The sequence below is a fragment of the Carassius carassius genome, chromosome 29, assembly GCF_963082965.1.
Source record: "Carassius carassius chromosome 29, fCarCar2.1, whole genome shotgun sequence".
NCBI classification, from domain to species: Eukaryota; Metazoa; Chordata; class Actinopteri; order Cypriniformes; family Cyprinidae; genus Carassius; species Carassius carassius.
This window is the reverse complement of record NC_081783.1, coordinates 20,459,140-20,469,651: the sequence shown is the minus strand read 5'-3', so window position 1 is coordinate 20,469,651 and position 10,512 is coordinate 20,459,140. Positions and strand designations below refer to the sequence as shown.

At 32.2% G+C, this 10,512-nt stretch overlaps 2 long non-coding RNA genes across 2 annotated transcripts; both read right to left on the bottom strand.

The window, feature by feature from the left end:
- LOC132110176 (uncharacterized) lies at window positions 1–9,906 on the bottom strand. The gene is made up of 4 exons (XR_009424606.1): window positions 9,665–9,906; window positions 6,129–6,227; window positions 5,699–5,927; window positions 1–182 (listed from the first exon to the last, which is right to left on the bottom strand). It is a non-coding gene; the product is annotated as an uncharacterized LOC132110176 (long non-coding RNA).
- LOC132110175 (uncharacterized) lies at window positions 7,078–8,330 on the bottom strand. The gene is made up of 2 exons (XR_009424605.1): window positions 8,256–8,330; window positions 7,078–7,578 (listed from the first exon to the last, which is right to left on the bottom strand). It is a non-coding gene; the product is annotated as an uncharacterized LOC132110175 (long non-coding RNA).
- Window positions 9,907–10,512: the final 606 nt, after the last annotated feature.

Sequence of the window (10,512 nt, the reverse complement as noted above, 5' to 3'; positions counted from 1 at the left end):
AAAACCTCTCAAGAACTTTGAATGTTTCAGTAATTAATGACTGTAAAACTCCTGACAGCTCTTCATTATGGTGTATAAGTGGATTATGGGGACAGCTGCCATTCAGCCAGAGGCCATTCTTGCTGCCCACTGCAGTAACGATATTATGACAATCACATCATCAGCGTGAGACCACTTGTACACTGAAAAACAAAAATGTTATAGAAATTATTTTCACTCAGAATTTGCTAGTGAATTTTCACAATTAATTACGAAGAAATGGCAACTAGCACATTACATTAAACATTACATTTTTAAGAAAGAATGAAATAGTATTTTCTTGTAAAATGTATGCTCCAGTAATCTTTATTTACACATTTGAAAAACGTTTTTTACAGGGTCTAGGAAAGAGAGCGAATTGTAAAGTTTTAAAACTGTGAAGTCAAATTTCGACTAAAAACTGATTTTCAATAATTTTGTTTTTGTACCAAAATTACTTTTTCATGACAAAGAACCGCTATCTCCATTATATTTACATCCAAAGTTATGAATTCAACTTTTCCACAAAACTATAGCACATAGCATAAATATAGCATAAAACATTTGCGAATAAAGCTCAGTTTCCATCCAACAAAATCGTCGCTACATGATTAACTTGTGCTAAATATCATGAAGTAAAATTTAATTTGCTGCAGTAGGAGAAGGCCCTGTATATAATAATTTTTGTATACAATAAATTATGAGCTTTATTTTCATAGCCTGATGCAGTTCTGGGAATGCAGTTCTGGGAGTTAATTATAGTGAAACACTTTGACGTGTCTTTGCTCAAGCATTTTAGAAAGACAAAACTAGCATTTCAGATGCTGTGCAATGAGATCAATCCATTGGTTGGTCCATTTTATCCTGTCCAATCGAAGTCAAATTTGGTCTTTTTTTATGCACATTAAGGAATTTATTCTATAAAAGTGTTTCTATCAAAGTTTATGCACATGATTTCTTACCAGATAAGAAATTGATCCTACTTAGTTAGTGCATATGTTTTAATGCACTTTTTTTACTTTATACTCATCTTGGCATTTCAATCTAGCATATTTTTATGCAATATCCCAAAAGCACATAAATAGATTTATTAAATCCATTAAATCTAATAGAAATTAAGCCATAAATATTAGTATTGTACTTTTACTGTTGTTTTGTCAAATTAAATTTTTATTATTTTTATCATTAAAATTTTTATTTTATTTTGGTCCCACTTTATATTAAGTGGTCTTAACTACTATGTACTTACATTGAATATAAGTACAATGTACTTATTATGTTCATATTGCATTGCAAAACACTTTTGCTGCTATTGAGGTGGGATACGGGTAAGGTTAGGGACAGGTTTGGTGGTTTGGGTAGGAGTAAGGATGGGTTAACTGCGTTAGTCTAAATGTAATTACAGAAATTAATTATAGATGTAATTACAAGCAAGTATTTTAAAAATATAAGTACAATGTAAAAGCAAGTATGTACAAAATAAGTGCATTGTAACAAATTATTAATTAAGATGTAAGTAAATGATAGTTAAGGCCACTTAATATAAAGTGGGACCTTTATTTTAAATGACTTTAACACTATTATATATTTTGACAAGGCAAAAATATAATCTACAGATTCATATGATTTTATTTCCATCAAAATTAATAACATCAATATTTGTATAAACAAACTTTCAACATAAAGTTCAAGTATTGTACAGTTCTGTAAAATAAAATGTAGTATTAATATTATACCTTATGCAGCATTATGTGGTATACAATAATATATATATTATAACAATATATATATATATATAACAATTTCCCTTTAAACAGTTAAAATTTATGAATATGAATGATATCATTTCTGAATTAACTAAACACAGAGACAGTGAGAGCGCATAAGGACGAGGCTGAGTGAAAGAAAGACGTGCACTAAGTCTGTTTGAAGGAAATAAATGTTTCAAAGGGTTTCAAAGAACTGGAGACTGGAGGAGAAAATTGCTGCAATGGCAAACAGCCAGAGCCGTGCTGGGAGTCTGTACAAATGACCATTAATGAGAGAGAAATCAATGACAAGTCAAGAACCAATGTAGAAAATACATAACATTTGACTCGTTCAAGGTCCCGTCGATGTTCTTAAATACATCTGAATGAGTCCTGCTTGTTTTCATTTATATTCTACAGGCCATTAAGAAGCCAAACAAAGTGCTGTTCAAAATACAGGCATGATGATGCTGAAATAAAGTCCTTCAATGCCACATACATCCTAATAAGATTTATAAAGCTATCTAAGCAGATATCCCACACATATTTAGTGGATTGAAACTGCACAGTAAAATATTTAGTAAGTCTGGGGTTGGTAAGAATATGTCTTTGAAAGAAATGCCTAATTAAGGCTGCATTTATTTGATTAAAAATACAGTAAAATCTGTAATATTGTAAAGTAATGTTTTTTCCATTGGAATACATTTGAAGGGGTCATATGATGCGATTTAAAATTTTCCTTTTTCTTTGGAGTGTAACAAGCTCTGAAAAGTTGCATAGACTAAAGTCTTAGATCCAAAGAGATATTCTTTATAAAAGTTAAGACTCGTCCACACCCCATTAAAACAAATCGTTCTAACACGCCCCCACATCTCTACATCACTATGTGGGAAGATTTGCACATCGCCGCCCAGATGCGAAGAAAGAAGGGGTATCTTTTATTCTCGTTTATATAGTAGTATTGTTGTTGCCGTTGCAAAGCTGAATTTCCAGCATCATTCCTCTAGTCTTCGGTGTCACATGATGCTTCAGAAATCATTCTAATATGCTAATTGAGGCAACTTTTTCTTCATAAAAACAAGTTATGAATCCATTTCTCACAGGCTTTCATATGCCATTCTTTCTGGGGAACAATAAATCAAAATTCTGGCCCTTCTGAATCTTTGTGAAATCTAGATTGCGGTTTAAAAAAGCTGTTGTATCTGCACTCGACTAACTAACTAACTAGCGTTGACGGGAAGGCTTTTATTTGTCTTAGTCATCTGAAATGAACGGATCTCTCTATCAGCCTTTCTCTCTCTGCGATTCTTGTTGAAAGAGAATGTGAAAGTGGTCTTTGCAGAGTCTGGTCTCTTGGTAATGGTGGACCTCTAACACGAACGTCTGCCGCTTTAAACCGCCACGTCCGATGTGCTGATCCCAGCACACAAATGAATGGATGAACTCCTTTTAATTCATAGCCGTCTCTCTATTTTGCCTTGTTCAATAATTCCTGAGGACTGAAGGCTGACTGCGGTCAGAGATAGAGAGATGCTGCTTCATGACCAGGTGAGGGTGGCTTCTTTGAAAAATGTGAGATTTATTTTATTTTGGTTTTTGAGAGAGAGAGAGAGAGAGAGAGAGAGAGAGAGTTTTTTAATTTCAGTTGATTAAAAAAAATACAGAAAAGGCAGTAATAATGTGAAATATTATTACAGTATAAAATAACCTTTTTCTACTTAAATATATTTAAATATAATTTATTCCTGTGATCAAATACACATTTTCAGCATCATTACTCCAGTCTTCAGTGTCACATGATCCTTCAGAAATCATTCTAATATTCTGATTTGCTGCTCAAGAAACATTTCTGATTATTATCAATGTTGAAAGCAGTTGTGCCGCTTCATATTTTTCTGGAAACCTTTTATAACAATTCTATGCTGAATAGAAAATTCAGGCAGGGGCGCTGCACAAGATCCCGGGCCCTATGCATAGGCAGTCTTAATGCCCCTCCTTTTGAAGATATATATTCCAGACTTTTCAAGGGCCCACTCTTCCTTTGGGGCCCTGGTAATCAGTACTGGTTTTACCCCCAGTCCGACGCCCCTGAATTCAGGTGAACAGTATTTATTTGAAATAGAAAACCTTAAATTATAAATGTCTTTCATTTTCAACTTAAAGTGGACTTGCCGAATAAACATATTTTAAAAAGACATAAAATGTCCAAAATGTGATCAGTAAAGACTTGAAGGTCTTCTGTAAATTATTCTGTATACAGGTATTCATGTGTACACAATAGTGTTTTCACATTATGACTGAACTGAAAGTTAATCTTTTTAGATTGGTGTAACCTTTGACCTCTGTTCACATGCTGGGCAATGATTGCGATGCGATATATTTGCATACTTTACAGGCTTATAATTTCATCTATTATATGTACTGTAAACCAGATATTTCATTCATTGATTAATACGTTGAATTCAATTATATTAAAATGTATAAAAATAAATGACAACAAATGAAAATAAGTTCTGTGTTGTATAATAAAGAAAAATGTTTCTATATGAAATGTCTACATGCCTGTTGTAAAAAAAAATTACTTAATGATTTTGTGTTTTCTAAATTAATTTACTTATTTGTTATCAGTTGAACATATGCTGAAATAGGTCTTCTTCTTTTTTTTTCAAAATAAATTAATTTCTCTTATATGTTGTGAGTTGACATTGAGTTGCTGATGAATTATACATAAACAGCCTACATAACCAAGGTGAAAATTAAATACAAAAAACAGCATTGGGAAACAGAAATCTTTGGTCGAGAGACCTCCGAGTAGGACAAGAAGAAAGCAGGCAGCGAGAATGTGAGCTGCAGGATAAAAAAAAACAAGCCATTTCTTGGTAACCGGAGTTCACAATCACCACGGAGACAATTAGCGATTGTGACAGGTGAGGATCTATTTCTGCCGCGGCTGATGTCACATTTCATTTCACAAATGATCCGAGATTTTGATTGAGCAGAACAGCGAGAAATCAGTATGAATAAAACATGCCGCGCTACTCAATTCTAGCAATATCACATAACACTGATTCCCCAATGAAGGATGCACTGCAGACAAGGTTACGGTTTCAAGATTCGTGGCGATACCCACCAGACTAAGCTACTGTTCATGATTAATGTGATTCATAACAAGTCACTGATTCTAGACAAATGGGACAAACGACATTCAAAACAAAAATAAATTCAATTAATTTGTTAAAGTCTTGGTGCCTTTTATTCATTGAAGTTGCACTAATCAAAAGTGACAGGAAAGGCATTATTGATTCTTCAAAACATTTCTATTTCAAATAAAACCTGTGCTTTTGAAATTTCTATCAAGGTTTCCACATTAAAAAAAAATGTGACACTGACGACTAGAGTAATGAGGCTGGAAATTGCATAACAGGAATAAATTACATTTTAAAATATATTCACATAAAAGCAGTTTTTTAAATTTTCACAATTTGACTGTTTTTACTGTATTTTGATCAAATAAATGCCGCCTTGGTGTGCAGAAGTGACTTCTTTCAAAAACACTGGAACAGCAGTGTATAGAAATAAAGAATACAGGATGGTTTGAAACTGGTTTTCAGCTCCATCCATTAAATTGTCAACAAACAATCTGACAAAATATTATTTGGCATGTGCCATTTTATGTGTGCTCTTTTTAGTTGATTTAAAATGCCAAAAAAAATTAATAAATTATGATGAGATAGAAATCTTGAACATGATTGCCTAAAACTTTAAAATAAAACTACAAAACACACTAAATCCTGTGTGACTCTAAATTGAACTCTTAGCAGGTGAAAGATGAAAAGAAGACATTTGATACTGATATTATCTGATTTTTCAATCTGAAGGGAGGAATAAAGAAGATATCGTTTTGCTAAAGAGAAAATCAAATGAAACGATACCTTTGTGTGAAGGACATTAGTGAGCATCTCGGATGTACTTCAATGTGCAAATGTGGCTGTTTTTGGAGGCTAATGGCAGGTATGATTGTGGGACAGATGTCCTCAGCCGTCTGTCTCTATCTCTGGGCACAGATTCATCCTTTCCAGGCTTAAAACGCAACAATAATGGAAGTGGAAAGCAAGAATTGATCTGTGTTAAAAGCCGCTCGTGAGGTGAGGGTCCATTTGTCTGTGTAGAACAGAGTAGCAGATAAAAACGCTTCTGGAAAAGCTCCAGTGGACATTAACAGTGGACAGCAAGTCTGACCGTGACAGAAAATACATCATTAGCTCGTATTGTTTCTCCGAGCCATTAGAAACAGTCCAGCGTACAGCTCCTGCTGTAACACTGAACAAAAGCCACTCAAAATAAAAACTGTAATTTACTCACCCTCATGTTTTTTCCACATTTTTAAGATTTTCTACATGAATAAGGGTGTTTAGTCGAATGTCCTGGCTGTTTTTTCTATACAGTGGCGATGAAGGGGGTCTGGAGGACAGAAAGCACAAGAAATATGGAGCTATTATTATGACAAAATTATTTGCATAATTAGCATTAACTGCAACAGTGCCAAAACAATGGATAGTTTGTGTAATATGATAAATTGTCTTTCATGTTTTGCTTGATTGATTACAGGCACACAGAAAAACAATCAATAAGCAAATTTCACCTATCTTACCTAATTTTTACTGTTTGGTGTATTTCGCTTTTTTTATATTTCATTTGTGGGGCTTTTTTTAATAATAGTTTGCTTTGATTAGACTACCTAGTTGTCATTGGAGAGAGACTAGTACAATTTGTATAGAAAACCTGAAACAAACCACTACAAATGTGTCTGTGTCTTAATAAAATCGGTGTGAGCATCCTGTGTCATGCTTTCTTTAACCTTTTTTTTTATAACCAGTTTTTACCAGCCTTCACAGCCCCATCAGTCTATTTATTATTATAAATGCAAATTTACTTCTGTCACATATTTTATCCTATTACTAAGATTTTAAAGTCATGCAACATTGAAATAACATGTGAGTTAATTTTTATATTTAAATGAACAGTCTTTTTAAAATGGACACATTTTTCTTTATTGCATTGAGTTAACAGTCAAATACAGAGCTTAACGGTTTAGACAATCTGAGAAAGAACTACTAATAATAAATATAATAATAATGAATATCATAAGCACACATTGCATACATTGTATCTGTATGTCTAAGCATACATTGTGTCTGTTCTTTGACCATAGGCACTGAACAACAACCTCATCATGTCATGTTTAAGAATAGTGAATAGTGATCCATTGTGTAAATAATGTTTAACATTTGAAAATCTTATACAAAAACAGTTTTTCACATTTTACAACTATTACATACAATGAAACCCAAATGTTTCTTTGTCAGCCAAACTCTGTTCTCCTGTCGCTTACCGAAATTAATATCCTCTGAGATTCATTAAAGTTAATATTTCAATAATTTAACAACACTCTTTAATGCTGACAGTTCTCTGATGTGTATTAATAGTAACATGGCATGCAGGTTAACAAATAACATGTTATCTTTAAGTATGTTTACAGTTTAAAATTATACTAAAAAAAACGATATTGTAGATCACAAATATTATATTAATTAAATGTTACTATGACAAGTACAGAAGTAATTGCTTTATGAATTTAACTCAAATAGAAAAGACAAGGAAAGTTGTGTTAAAGTAAGCATGGAATGAAGCAATGCAAAATTAGGTGAGTGTCTGAGATATGTATTGTCTCTGGATGAGAACAGCCTCCATGTATGTCCAGTTCATACAATGATCAGCTACTGTACCAGTGACTTCAGCTCTCTCATCCAGTCTGAAACAGACAGGGACTTTACATGATGATCAATATATGTGGAAACATCACAAAAGCAAATCAAAGCCATATTATAACATTGGTGATGATGAAACACATGATTATCCAAATGTAAAAATAGTATTCTTGGAGTAGCTGCTGACCTATGTCCACGAAAACTGCATCAGAACACTACTTTAAGGTTTATGCACCATTTTATATAACCAATTAGAAATTAGATGGATTACAATATTGACATTTTCACTGCAAGAATTTTTTTTTCAGTAGCCTATGTGACTTATTTAGTTAACAGAAACACTGGCTACATACAAACTTTTTATAAATGACACAGGATAGCTAGCCTATAGCTATATTTATTAGGCGGCATATATATTTGTTTCAAGCATTGTCATGAATACACTGCAGTAATAGTCACCAGTAGCCTAACTTAGCTAATCATACTATTCAAACAGCAATTAATGCCCCACAAATGAAATGTATAAAAAGCTAAACACATAAAAAAATATGATTAAGAAACTATATATCCCAAGGTAAGCATAGGTTATTCGTTTATTGTTTTTCTGTGTGCCTGCAATCCATCAAGCAAATCAGCTTACAGACGATTAATATTACACAAACTGTTTTTTTTTTTTGACACTGTTACAATGCTTCAGTGCTTAAGATAGACACTTCGTTACCTTTTCAAAATAATCCAAGTAGCGATTTGAGGAGCGTGCACTTATCAGGGAACTAATGAATGTTCATGTAAACTCATGTAAACACGTTTTCACGGGAACCGAATATTACAACTAGAATCTGAAATTTTTTTAAATGAATATTTGCAGTATAAGAATTCAGAACAAAAAAAACTAGCTGTTTGAAAATACATGTCTATAAAATTCAGCCATAAAAACATTTCAGTTTGTTAAATTTCAAATGTTCAATATTCGTTTAAAAAAAATCAAATTCAGAACTATTTAAACTACCACCTAAAATTCAATTTTGTTAGATTACACTTGCAAATAATTCAAATTTACACAATTCAAATTCAAATCATTCTGTCATAATAATAGCTCCATAAAGAAAAGTAATCATTGCTTGTGTGAGCAACAGATGCTTCTTAACCCTTTAAAGCCTGGAAATTAAATAAAAAAATCTGATATTTGAGAACAATTGATTGATCATAGTCAAAATAGAATATATATATATATATATATATATATATATATATATATATATATATATATATATATATATATATATATATATATATATATATATATATATATATATTGCATATGTTTTGCAGATTTATTGGCATTATATTCAGTACATCAGGCTTCCATGGTTCTTATAGTGAGAATATCAAGCTTGACAAGACGAAAAAAAAAGATTGTTTTTTTCCATTTTATTCCCAAACTGAACAGAAATACACAGTTTGGTGCAGATGCTGATTTTTAATGGCCAAAAAGTAAGACGAAATTCTGATGCTTGTACTGTAAGTCAGTGAGATCTTTATAACAGTATAGCAGGCTATTCATATAAAATGATATAAATGCAAGTTCTCACTCTGTATTGCCAATAAAAATGTCTTAGTAAGATAGTAAAAGGCCTAATATTATGATTTAAACATATATTGCAATGCAAAACGATGATAAAAAAATTTCATCAAATGCCTGATGATCATATTTGATTATATTTTAACATGATTTTTCTAATAATAATAATAAATAATAATATTGTACGGATCAAGAGAAACAAATTTGCTTCAGTCCAGTAAGTGTTCATCCTGAAATATAACTAACAATATCAAAGTTATTCTTACGTATACTTTATAAAAATCTGTAAAGATTTCAAAGCAAATAGACATGTAAAGCACAAGCTGAAGGTGGATGGTTGTGCAGTTATACTAAAGGGTTTTTTACTTGATAAAAAAGTCAAAAAATCAGACAGAAGGCATAGAGTAGATTATGTGCAACAGCGAAGTTTTAATCATGTTGATCATTTAGAAATGTGCATATAAAATAAATAGGATTAAGGTGCCAAGTTTGACATAAGAGCAGCAAGAAAGTAGGTGTGTTTTGGCAAAGTAATGCTCTGAAAAGACCTGTGAAATGCTCCTCCTGTTGTGATGGTCCACTAGAACAGGTTTCTGGCTGCTCAGGTCAGCTCCACACAGTCAAGCACACCAAGTGGACTCTGACCTTACGCTTTCCCTGTGGTCTTGTTAGACCACCCGCCATTAACAGTGCGAAAACTGCAGGAGTCAAAGAGCTGAATCCAGCGAATCCAGAGATTTCACACAAATCTACGAGGAATGAACCTCCTGATCCTGCAAGAGGTGGACAGAGCTCGGCTGACACTGGGGAAATACTGTAAGTTATTTGAAAAATCCTAGAGGTCCAGCAATTGTATTAAAATTACATAAAATATGGAAAAGGTGAATATTTCTACTGCTTTTTCATCATAACTTCATTTCATTTAAAAAGATAGACATTTTCACAGAGTTACACATATATATGCAAAAGAGGGAGAAGTGATATGAAAAAGAAAAATCCTCCCTCATTTTTCAATTCATTAGAAATTAAGAAATCCTTAGTGGCATTTATATTAACTCCATTATTTACTATTTTGCCAGTATGTACATGCGGTAAATAGCAGTTGCTGTTTCATATGAAATATCTGAACATTATGCAAGAAGTCTCTTGGGATATTTTAATAGTTATCTTTTGGGAATGTTTCAGATTACAATAACCATGTTGCATATCATAAATATCATAATTATTTAAAACTTGATTAACAATAATCAAGTGTATATAACTACAAGGAGCTCCACAAAAGTTATTATTTTGTATTGCTCATGTTATCATTTTAAATGACTTAATCAATATGGCAATCAGTCTAAATTACATACTGAAGTAATTACTCTGTATCATGAATGTAAAGTGGATTAGA